The sequence below is a fragment of the Myxine glutinosa genome, chromosome 11, assembly GCF_964187855.1.
Source record: "Myxine glutinosa chromosome 11, kmMyxGlut1.1, whole genome shotgun sequence".
Classification (NCBI taxonomy): domain Eukaryota; kingdom Metazoa; phylum Chordata; class Myxini; order Myxiniformes; family Myxinidae; genus Myxine; species Myxine glutinosa.
This window is the reverse complement of record NC_136271.1, coordinates 66,813,550-66,825,970: the sequence shown is the minus strand read 5'-3', so window position 1 is coordinate 66,825,970 and position 12,421 is coordinate 66,813,550. Positions and strand designations below refer to the sequence as shown.

Sequence of the window (12,421 nt, the reverse complement as noted above, 5' to 3'; positions counted from 1 at the left end):
TTGATGTTCCATCTCTTCCTCCTTATGAGGATTGATGATGAATTGGGTGATGGCAAATTTTGAAGTAGAGGGATTGTGGAGACGAATTTGGTATAGGGGAAATATGGGGAGACGTGACAGTAGCGACGGATTGGTAATGTGTAGATTTTTGTACATATGGGGTAAGGGCAAGGGTAGTGTAGGTGACAGGGGGGGTGACGTACGGTAGGGACGAGCTTTCTCACTTCGCCCTCCGTACGCATTTCGCCTTGCATTGCCTTATTGATGTGTACCCTTGTGACCTTACCCCTCGCTCATTTGTCTCTTTTGTCTCCCACATAACCTGTGCGCCATTGGGCGCCGAGGGGAGCGTGCGTGAGTCGGCCATTGTGCGCCCGGAACTCTCAGAACCAGCTGTCTGCATCGATGCACCACATTATGGACCACATGTCGGTGGCCGAGCACCACTTATGGACCCCATGGGTTGGGGCATGGCCCCTCTGCTGGAACCGGCCATGAGGGCCCAAAATCTTGCTGGCGGACCTTGGCCACAGGGCACCGATGCCCCAAGGGTGAACCACACGTAGTCGGCCCTGTGGGCCATAAATAAAGAAAATAAAAAGGACACATTGGGTGCATTTTTCAGTCACATAGGCCGCCAGTAAGAAAATGAAAGAAAGACAACATCTGGAAGAACAAATAATAATAGCCAGCAGAGGGAGCCGAAGAGCAAGAGATCACCTGCAGGGTTAGGGGTTGTTGATTTATTTTTATTGTTGAACATGCATTGAACACTGATGAACTGTGGTGACTGCACCGATTGGTGCTTGAGGGTGTGTTGGTGCGTTTTTGGGTGCTTTCATGGTGCGTCGATGCAGAGCAGACTGTCTCCCCCCAGAAAGAACAATTGCAGGTCCTGGGTTAGTTTTGTAAATAAAAGCAGAGTCAGTGTAAATAATGCTCCCCACCGTCAGTGTGTAGTTTGAAGACCATTCCGCAATTCGGTTAACTGTGGGCGTAAGTCTGTTAGGCAGGGTGCAATGGAGCAGCGGGACACATTTATTTATGTTTTAAAAACTGTCGCACTCAGGGTCAGGTTAAAAGTAGAGGGAACTACACCTACGTGTCACACTAAATAAAAGTTGTAGGCCCGGGGCGTGCCTAAGAGGAGGAGGGTGCAGTGTTGCAGATATGAGGACTGTATTTTTTTTATTGTGCTTTATTATGAATATTGGTTATTCTGCGCCTCCTGCCTCCGGAGCTGTGTAAAGGTCAAAGGGCGTCCCATAATTAGTCCATAGAGCACCCACACTACAGCCAATCATAGAATACCCCTGTTCAACAGTTATATCTTATTATGTGTTTTATGGTAAGGCTGTGTTGATTGAAATATTGAAATATTTAATTGAAATTGAAAAAAAAAAATTAATTGAAATACTCCATTGCACCAGTGAAAGAGATAGATTCCCTTCATTCCCATTCCCAAAACCTCCATTCCCCCTTTTCGTCAATTGCCATTCGCATTGCCAACTGCATTTTGGGCGGTTTTCTCTTCATCCGCCATTGACCACGAGGCAGGGTCGGAGAAGAAAGGCGTGTCCCCACCTCGTCATAGAGGGGAGGAGTGAGTCAGCCCCACTCAACCAACCACGAACAAGGGGTTGGACTTGGAGAGGGTGTGGAGAGAAACATCGAGGAGGTTCGCGAAGGTTGAGGGGTGGGGCCTATATAACCCGCAGGCAGGGCGTTCCCAAGGAGAAGAGAGATGAGCCTTTACCGAGAGACGAGAGGGAGTCCAAGGAGTTGAGTCCAACCAAGAAGTCCAGAGTTGAACTGCAGCTCGAGCCACCGCAACTGCATTTGCTGCAGCTGGAGCCACCGAAACTGCAGCCACAGCCGCGTGAGGCCTGGACGGCAGTTTGGAGCAGGGCCGCGGAGGAGCGGCGGCTGCCCAACGAGTCAATCGTGCTGAAGGACCAGTGGACCTCCCTATCCCGCCAGCCATCCATCTCCCGCCAGTCCTATCATCATTCCCACGAGTGAGTTTGTCCTTGTTTGTTCTGTCCCTGGGTTAATTAAGACTGTAGGTAAGCTAGCGTTGCACTGTGTATCTAATCTCGTCTGTAAATAAACGTGACTGCTTTCTTCCTACTTATATGTGTAAATAATAAATCCAATTCCCCTTCTGTACGTCTTCTTCCTCTTTGTATTCGGTCGCTTTAGAGTTTTCCCGATTGAATAGCGGTGGCGCGATCCGGCCAAAGTTTGGGGCAAATCGGGTATTAGTCGGGGAATAACTGTTTGGTCGCGGTTACACCACCGCTCGGTCAAAATAACATCTTTAACCGCGTCCGTAACAATATATATATATAATATATATATATATATATATATATAGGCGTCAGGAAGGCCATCCGGCCATAAAAACATTGCCTCAAACAGGGAACCATGATTGTCATGGGGCCCGCAAGGCTAACCCCCGCTCTAGGGGAAAATGGCCTTAAAACGATCATTCATTCATTCATATATATATATATATATTGTTACGGTTTTTAGAACCTTCACTAGTACATTTTAGTAAATGTTTCCCTTATAAATGTTCCCCTGTAAATATCCTCATCAATTGGCTTGTTAAAGATTGCACCCTCGTTAGTCCATGTACAACACGTAGCGAACCATAGGACCTCTCCGTAGTTATTTCATTATTGTGTGTTTCAGTTAAGGATCTGTTCCCAATAGTTGAATGTGCGTTGCATTAATCAAATAAGATAGGCCCCAGTACTTCGTTTGCCAGCAGCATTCGCCGCAGTTGCATTGGGCTGTTTACTGGCACCATGCCGCCATAAGCCATGCGGTCAAGCCGAGGAAGAAGGGGGCGGGGCCGCAAGATCAAGGTGTGGCACGTCAACTCGTCAGCAAAGGTGGAGTCAGCGAGCCCTTTGCCGGCCAACCAGCGCCGCGGTGAGCCAACCGGTAGGCGTGTCATCAGAGCCGGTGGCTTGATTCCAACACGGGCAATAAAAGCGGCTGCAAGGGACTGCTTGGACAGTCGGGTGAGAAGGTACGAGAGACGCGTGAGAAGGTACAGATGAGAGGAGAAGGAGCTGGAGTACGCGACGAACTGGCATCTCCCCCATCTTGGTCAAGAAAGAGAGCGTTGGCACGAGCCATTTATTACAAACGGAGCATCCCAGTCCCACCGCTATATGCAACGTTTGTTCGCGGTCAACGATGCGCGCTCGCTGCCTGCCCGGGTTTTCCTGCCACGACGCGAGTTGACTCCTGGAGCAGGACCTCGACGCCTACCGTCTGCCTGGGCCTTCTCATTCCTTCCAGTCATTCCTGCCTGCCATTCCCTGTCGTGTGAGTCTGTTTGTTTGTCCCGGGGTATAATATAAGACTGTTTAAGGCTGCCCTGTGTATCTTCTTCTTCTTCGTTCTGTTTATTACTTTCGTTTGTTCTCCTTTGGTTTTGGTGTACATAATTAATAAATGTCTGTTATTTCTTACCTTTGGTTTCATTCTCCCCCGATCGCTTTAGTCCCTTCTTCCCATTGAGTACCTGTGGCACGATTCGGCCAACGTTCAGAGTCGGGTTAGTCTCTTGTTAACGGCCCGAGTCGCAGCTCGCTTCGCTCGGCGCATCCAATCACACTGCGGCCCGGGTGGGAGTATCTCCTCGCTTACGGATTGGTGGTGGTAATTAGTTAGTAAGACGGGTTGGGCTTACAACCCTACTCACCACCGACCGGAAATGACGTCATACCCCCAGGACCGGTCAGACGGCCAGCTTAACAGGACAAGGGGATTAACCCCCCCTTGCTAACGGGAGTGCTGTCCCCCGGATTCGTAACAATATACACACATATATATATATATATATATATATATATATATATATATATATATATATATATATATATATATATATATATATATATATATATATATATATATATATATATAATCGTTAGATTAAATAAGACGCGGACGTAGCTTCAGGACGTCGATCTTTAATTGTCGACAAGCTTTCGACCAACAAAGGTCTTCTTCTGAGTCGGCCCCAAGTTCAACGGAAGTCTTGGGGCCGACTCAGAAGAAGACCTTTGTTGGTCGAAAGCTTGTCGACAATTAAAGATCGACGTCCTGAAGCTACGTCCGCGTCTTATTTAATCTCACGATTATTTATTCAATGCAAATGAGACGCCCTGCTCGTACTGTGGAGTCTCTACTATTTCTTACAGTTATATATATATATACATGCGCACACGAAGATGGTTTCACCTTCTGAAACTCGCAAATCTAGATGATGACCAACAACACACACTGATGAGATAAACACTTAACACAGCCACTGAGCTTGGGGGAATTGTCGTCACTGCCATCACTTCCCGGGGTACTCTGGGTACTCTGGGTACCAGCGACGTCATAACAATGGCACCACTTTTCTCACTGCACGGCGGGGAATTTCCTCAGGAGGAATTTCTTCCTCTCAATGCATGCCACCCGATGGGGATGGTATGTGCTCTCTCCTTTCAAACGCTGAACGTTAAGCAAGGAAGCAGCACGCACCATTTAAAAAGTCTTCAGTATGTCTCAAAGCGGTCCAATCTGGATGGGTGTTTTTAAGAGACACCATCTCCTTACTGGATCACAGTTGCCTCCCTCCGGGAGCTCATCCGTCCTTTGTCAGGTGTTGTTTTTGGTCCTGGCAGGGTGTCACAGTCACCCTCCCCACTAGCAAAACCAGTGATGGGTGAAAGTTTATTCACCGCCAACCCAAACATGCGGTAGAGTAGTGGCATTCAGTGGCAGTCCCAAAGGACTGATCTGACAGAGAAATTCTCATTGAGTCATAAATAATACAACGCCGTAAACGCCTAGCCGAGCACTATACGTAACGCCGTAATGACGTCTCAGATGTAAGGCCATAATGACGGCCCAGCAGAAAGAGCGTGACAGACAGAGAAATCTGGCTACTTTAATACGTAGAATATTTTAAAGAAAGGGCTGTGTTTCACATCCTAATTATCTACATTTTAACAAAACGTCAATGCTTTTTAAACCTTGTAAATAAATTCAGCTAGAATTCATAACATCCTTAAGAATTTGATGAGTAATTGAACATTAGGTATGAATCGATTATTTAAACCAGTCGTGACTGTAAACTTTCCGACATCATCAAACAAGTCATGTATGTGTGGTTATTAGTCCCCTACCGGTGTAAGAGGGGACTATAGGTTTGCACGCCGTCCCTCCGTCCGTCAGTCCGTCAGTCCGTCAGTCCGTCAGTCCGTCAGTCCGTCACGCAAAGAACAGTTTTCCGGACTTTGTTTCTAAACGCTTAATGCTCACGATTTCAAACTTGGCACATGGTTTCCTCATGATAAGTTACAGGTCAAGTTCGAACTTCACGACGTTTCGATCATTTTAAACAAAGTTATGGCACTTTGAACTTTGGGAATTCTGATAATTCTGATGATCCTTAACTCAGTGCCATTTTAAGTTTTAATTTCCTTTAAAAACCAATTTATCTGCAATAATAGGACCGATTGAGATCAAATTTTCACCATATGATGGACTCGGTCTGTAGAATATTTTAATGGTAATTATGACGTCACAGGTCACGTGGTTCGGCCGCCATATTGTTTTTCGTGAAAACACGAAAACCCCTTTTTCTCTGCAACGGCTGAACAGATCGAGGCCAAACTTTGCAGGCAGAATCGCATACCCATGACGAACAAAAAAGTCAGTGAGCATGACATCATGCGTCACATGGTTTCAGAGTAATGACGTTTTTAAGCATGAACCTTTAAAACCAAGCCTCTCCCTCATTTTTGATCCAATCGAGGGGAAACTTCACAAATCTGTTCAGCATGTCAGTCTACTAAAATGTCCTTTTGGAATTTGCGATAGGGCACGTGGTTTGGCAGATATCGTTAATTAAACGAAAAAAAAAATGGATATCTCTTGAATCGCCAGTACCTCAGACCGTGAGTTGGTAATAATCTATCTATAATTCCAGCAATCTGTGTGTGTGTGTGTGTGTGTGTGTGTGTGTGTGTGTCTGTGTGTGTGTGTGTGTGTTTGTCTGTGACCGCTGTTTCTCGACAACCACGGGTCCGATATACTTTAAACTTGCCAGGTATATTGCTGGGGACCCGAGGATGTGCCTTTTCAAGGTTTCATATTAATCGGACAAGTAGTTACCGAGCTATGGCGATTTCTTTACCAAACTCCGCAAGCCGTTCGCTTTGGACCAAACCATTTCATGTAAATAGAGGGGGGGGTTCTGTGGTCGTTGCGAATGGACCAAACCATTCATGTAAATAGAGGGGGGGGGGGTTCTGTGGTCGTTACTGCCACGTGGTTTCAAAGTTTTTTTTTGTTGTTGTTGTTTGCACGCATGTTTTTTTGCACCCACGTACGGGCACGCCCTAGGATGTTTACACACACACACCCCTACACAAATTTTTTTTTTTTTTTTTTTTTGGCAAGGAACGGGCACCCATGTACGGGCACGTCCTAGTATATAATAATTCCAGCAATCTCTGTGTGTGTGTGTGTGTGTCTGTGTGTGTGTTTGTTTGTCTGTGACCGCTGTTTCTCGACAACCACGGGTCCGATATACTTGCAACTTGCCAGGTATATTGCTGGGGACCCGAGGATGTGCCTTTTCAAGGTTTCATATTAATCGGACAAGTAGTTAGCGAGCTATGTCCAAAAAACGATTCAACCAATCAGAGAGCAGCGAGCTATCACGTGTGCCGAACGTGGCGAACAGACTCTGCCTCGGACGGCACATTTGAGAGCGTATTCATTTATTTCACGTTGGCAAACTATGTTGGCGTTAAACTATGTTTTAAAACTAAATAAAACTAATTTGCGATTCATCGTAACTGCGATTTGCGACCTTCCGGACAGTGAAGACTTCACTTCCGGCAGCCAATCACAGAACGCGTTGTTGCGAGCCGAGCCGAGCGCGTGCGCCATTACGGTTCGTAATTCGATTTCTTCCGGAGAAAATAATAATTTCTCGATTTCTTATGCGCATTATTTCTCCCAGAGCGAAGGGCGGAAGCGAAGAGCGTTGTTTTTTTTGTTTACGGGCGTACGGGCGTACGGGCGGGGTAGAGCGTACGGGTAGCGTTTTTTTTTTTTTTTTGGCAAGGAACGGGCACCCACGTACGGGCATGCCCTAGTTTATATAATTCACACAGTGCAATACGTGCAGGCCGCTCCACGGAGCGACCTTGCGGGCTTATCAACGAAGCGAGGCGTGACACACGTGTCTCAGCATACCTCAGATCAAGTTTGAAAACCAACATCAACCGTGCATAAATTTGCATATTCGATCATTTTTGACAAAGTTATGGCACTTTGAACTTTGGTAGGGGACATGTATTGGAGCGCAATACTCAGAATGCTTGTTTGTTTAAGAATATAATGAATCAATAAACCTCCACCATGCTCTGCTTTTGAGGAGCAAAGGCAGTGATCGCCGAACAGGTTTTACTGTAATAAAAACATCCTTCAAATAACTCGTGATATTAGTTACATTATTATTATTAATACCTCACCACAGTAAAGTACAATGCTGTACTCATCAAATGCAACACGGTCATGTTTGTGCAATTTTGAATTTGTGAATTTCCTGCGAGATAAATTAGCAAAACATTACCAAAAGCCTCTCGCTCAGCTTTTTATTAAAGCCAAATAAATAAAGTTATCTTCGTCAGCATGATAACAAAATCGAAAATCAACAGTTTTCTAAATACTAGGAATATAATTTTACAAGTATGAAGCATAATAATGTATATAGAAACCTTTTCATGTTTACTATACCAAGTCCCTGATGTCAACACAATGAGACATGCAGGTCAAATTTCAGGATGCTATTAAGCAGATATATTGTTCATAAGTCAATAAACAAAAGGATGCACATACAGGTGACCACAAAGGAAAACGAGTCAGACGTTCTTTCAAGCAGGTGGAAAATATCATCATCTTCTTATTTGTACACATGATACCTTTGCAAATCATCCGTCTTAGCAATTATTGCAAATAAAGTACACACCAAAGAAGGGTTAACGCCCAAAGTGTCAGCTTCTCCTCTCTTCCCACTGTGGTCAACATACCTCAAACAATGGTCCGTTGGTTCCATCCATGAAAGTATGCCCGAGCTCAGGTATAATTTGGTTGGAACGAAGCAATTCCTCTGGTTTAGCTTGTGATTTCAAAATGTGGAAGGGTAAGAAAAAAAGGTTTGTAAAGTTGGATACACATGTTGCCTGCCCCATTATAAAGGTTTATGTTGAAAGGCATTCCATGGAAATTAGGGAAGGAATAAAAAACCGCTTCCGGTGGTCAAAATCTCCGCCACACTGACACCGTTGCATTTTGAATGCCAAGAAAACACGTGCCATCCTTCAAAACGCATCGTTTTGTGCTGTGATGCCTCTCATTATGGTATAGGAGCAGTATACTGTCCCACCATTGGTAGGATTCGACTGAGAAATCAATTGGGTTTGTTTCTGGAGCCTTATCTGTAGCCAAGTCAAAATATTCACACTTAGACGAGGAAGGGTTATCAGTCATTTTTGAGGTGAAGAAATTTCATCAGTACCTTTATGATATATCATTCACCATTGCCTGCTTTTTTAAAGAAGGACAAGGCCATTGCGCAAATGTGCTCACCACAAGTACGGAATTGGGCTCTGATGTTAACAGCATATGATTACCGCATAGAATATAAAGTAGAGAAACAATATACCAATGCAAATGATTTGGGTTGACTGCCTTTTTTTTTCTTTCTTTTTTTGCAGACACAATCAAGGCTCGTGAAAGAGCTAACATTTATCACACAAGCAAATCAAACAGACAAACAAAATATATAAAAAGGGGAGCGGTAGACAAGATGGGGAGAGAAGGGGAAGCACACAAACACAACATTTGAGAGCAGGGACATCGGGCGATGTGTGGGAGGGAGATGGCTTGGGGGGAGGAGGCGTGAGAAGGGGGGGGGGGGGGCTGGGAGAAGTATAAAACACAAAGACACCAAGGAACTTCCAGGAAAGAAGTTGGTATTTCAAAAAAGTGGCTTTGGGGTGAAATTAGTGGGGGTAGAAAAGATCAAGGTTTTGGATGGGGGGAGATAAGAGATGGTGGTGAACAGCTGTTTTAAAGACCTGGAGGAAGGAGTGGGATTGAAGAGAGTGAGGGAGTTTGTTCCAGAGGCGGGAGAAAAGAGGAATGAAGGAGTGAAGGTGAGCAGAGAGTCTTGATTTTGGCAGTTTAATCATCAGAGGGTTGCAGGCAGATCTTGTGCGACCTGTAGGAATATTTGGGGGACAGAGCCCAGAGAGAGCTGGGGGAGCAAGGCCAGAGAGTAGTCGGTAGAAGACGGAAAGACCACCAACCTGCCTGCGGTGAGTAAGTGAAAGGCCCTCGGAGCACAAGGGACAATCGCGAGAGATTCCAATGATTCTGAACGCTTTGGTTTCAACAGCATGAAGACGAGCTAGGTATGAGGCAGGAGCATCAGCCCCGAGGGGAGAGCAGTATTCCATTGAGTTGTGGATGAAAGCCTTGTATGTGGTGAGGAGCTCAGGTGTGCCAAGGAAGGACTTCGCACGACGGAGTATACCCAGTCGGCGACTGGCTTTGGAGGCCAGATTTGAAATGTTGTTTTCCCAGGAAAGATCATGGCAGATAGTGAGACCCAAAAGCTTGAGTGACAGAACTTCTTGGAGAGGATTATTCAGAAAGTGGATGGGAGGGTTGTCCAGTCGGTCTTTTCGGAGAGACATCGTAAGAGTGAGATTTGTCAGGATTGAAAGACATGTTCCACTTGTTTGCCCAGTCTGTGATTTTGTCCAGGTCTGCAGAGAGTGAGGAGGCTGCAGACTGCCGATCTGAGGGATGAGGAATGGAGCGGCAGAGAGTGGAGTCATCAGCAAAGAGATAGAGAGGATTTTCAAGAGAGTCAGAGAGATCATTGATGAAGACCAGAAAAAGCACAGGGCCCAGAACACTGCCTTGGGGAACTCCAGCCTGAACAGGAAGAGGAGATGAGAGAAACCCATTCAGGGCCACATGTTGACTACGACTCGAGAGGAGGTCCACCAGCCATGCATGGAGATTTCCATGGATACCAAAGGAGGAGAGTTTGGTGAGCAGAGCGGGGTGCCAGACCGTATCGAAGGCACGTGAAATTCGTTTCGTGAAAATTCGTTTCGTGAAATTCGAAAATTCGTGAAAGCCTTTGTGAAATTCCCCAGAAGCACTCCACTATCCAGTTATGTTGTGTTTTTGTTGGATACGTTTTCTGACTCGGTCTCATATCAAGGTCACTCAGGTCAAAATATGGACCAGTCGTGACCTGTTTTGTCACAAGTGAGGAAGTTTGCCTTGGGAGGCTGGTCATCGGGCAAGTTGTACCAGGAGAGACTCAGTGCCCAGGATGGTTGATTGCTTTGGGAAGCACGCATCATCATTCCCCCACATAGGAATGAGAGGTCCTGTTTCAGCTGTATGTGGGTCACCTGGTATGACTCACAACTACACTCTGACCGAGGTGAAGACAATTGCTCAAGAGTATGCTTCGTGGCCAAATATATTGAGTCTTGTATTCAACTTTCAAGTATGTGCCTCAACAACAAATGCCTCATCCTGAACGACTACATCCTGGAAAATAAACTGGACTTTCTCTGTCTCACTGAGACCTGGCAACAACCACTGGACTACTACACGCTCAACCTCACCACACCCAATGGATATTCTTACATCAATAAACCACGCTCGGAGGGCCGAGGTGGTGGAATTGCCGTTATTCACCGACAAGACATCAAGACCAACCTCATCTCCATCTCATCTGCTCCATCATTTGAACACCTGGCTTTTAAACTCTCTGGTCACACACAGTCAGTCATGGCTGTTGTCTACCGCCCTCCCAAACCACACCCATCATTCCTGTCTGACTTCTCCTACTTTCTGACCCAGCTATGTTCCCTCTCCCCCTCAATCCTCCTCCTTGGTGATTTCAATATCCACATGGACTCCACTGACTCCACGCTAACCACTGACTTCACTGATTTACTCACCTGCTTTAACCTCACTCAACATGTCAACTTTCCTACCCATAACCGTGGTCACATTTTGGACCTTGTCTGTTCTACTGGACTAATTTTGCACCATCTCTCTGGCTCCGACCTCACTCTCTCTGACCACCTAGCCATCGCTCTGACCATCAACATCCCCACCCCAGCACCAAGGCATTATCGCACTATCAACTTCCGTAAGCTAAACGCTCTTTCACCTACCTCATTCTCATCGACCCTCTCTGAAAAAATGTCCACTTCTCCCTTCGTTGACCTCCACACCCCTTCTGACCTCACTGACTACTACAACCACACTCTCTCCTCCTGCCTTGACCAACTTGCGCCTATAAAAACCAAAACAGTTTATTTCACCAATTCTGCTCCCTGGTTTACCCCTGAACTCCGCCTGATGAAAACTCGTGCTCGCCAACTTGAAAGACTCCGCAATAAAACAGGTCTCACAGTTCACTCCCAGGCCTACAAGGACCACATACAACACTATAAAGATGCCCTCTCCCGCGGCCGCTCCGCCTACTACTCTCAAATTATCCACTCTGGCTCCGGAAACCCAAAAGCACTCTTCTCTACAATAAACAAACTCCTCAGCCCCCTGAACACCACCACCCAGTCATTCACAATAGACAACTGCATCTCCTTCCTTTCATTCTTCCAACGCAAAATTGAAAACATCTACAACAGCTTGACCACCGCCGCACCCGCTCCCCCTCAAACCACCTGCCCCCCCTTATCCTGCCATCCCCTGTCTCAATTCTCCCCAGTCTCCCCTACTGACCTCTCTGAACTCCTCATCGGAATGAAAACTGCCACCTGCACTCTTGACCCCATCCCCTCCAGCTTTGTCAAGGCCTCCCTTCCTGCTCTCTCTCCACTTATCATTGCAACAATAAACTCCTCCCTGTCTACAGGCATCGTCCCACCATCCCTCAAAATTGCTGCTGTTACCCCCATTCTGAAAAAACCTGGACTAAACCCTGACACCCTAAATAACTTCAAACCCATCTCCAACCTACCCTTTCTGTCAAAGGTTTTGGAACGCGCTGTAGCCACTCAACTCAAACATCACCTCTCTGCCAATAACCTGTATGAAACATTCCAATCCGGATTCCGCTCCAACCACAGTACTGAAACTGCTCTCCTCAAAATCACCAACGACCTTCTCCTCTCCTCTGACGCTGGCAACCTCAACATTCTCATCCTCCTCGACCTCAGCGCTGCCTTTGACACCATCGATCACACCATCCTCCTCACCCGACTTGAAACCACCTTTAACATTACCGGCACTGCCCTCTCTTGGATTAAATCATACCTCTCTGACAGACGCC

General features: G+C 46.2%; 1 protein-coding gene across 4 annotated transcripts in view; it reads right to left on the bottom strand.

Moving 5' to 3' along the window:
* Positions 1-12,421, bottom strand: part of LOC137436726 (nesprin-1) — a 344,176-nt gene that overhangs the window by 325,923 nt on the left and 5,832 nt on the right. The window contains exon 1 of one of the 4 annotated variants that reach the window (XM_078786723.1): positions 8,118-8,335. The exons of the other annotated variants lie outside the window; for them this stretch is intronic. The gene's annotated coding sequence lies outside the window, so the exon portion shown is untranslated. Of the gene's footprint in view, positions 1-8,117; positions 8,336-12,421 lie in introns of those variants that run through there. 4 annotated transcript variants of the gene reach the window in all.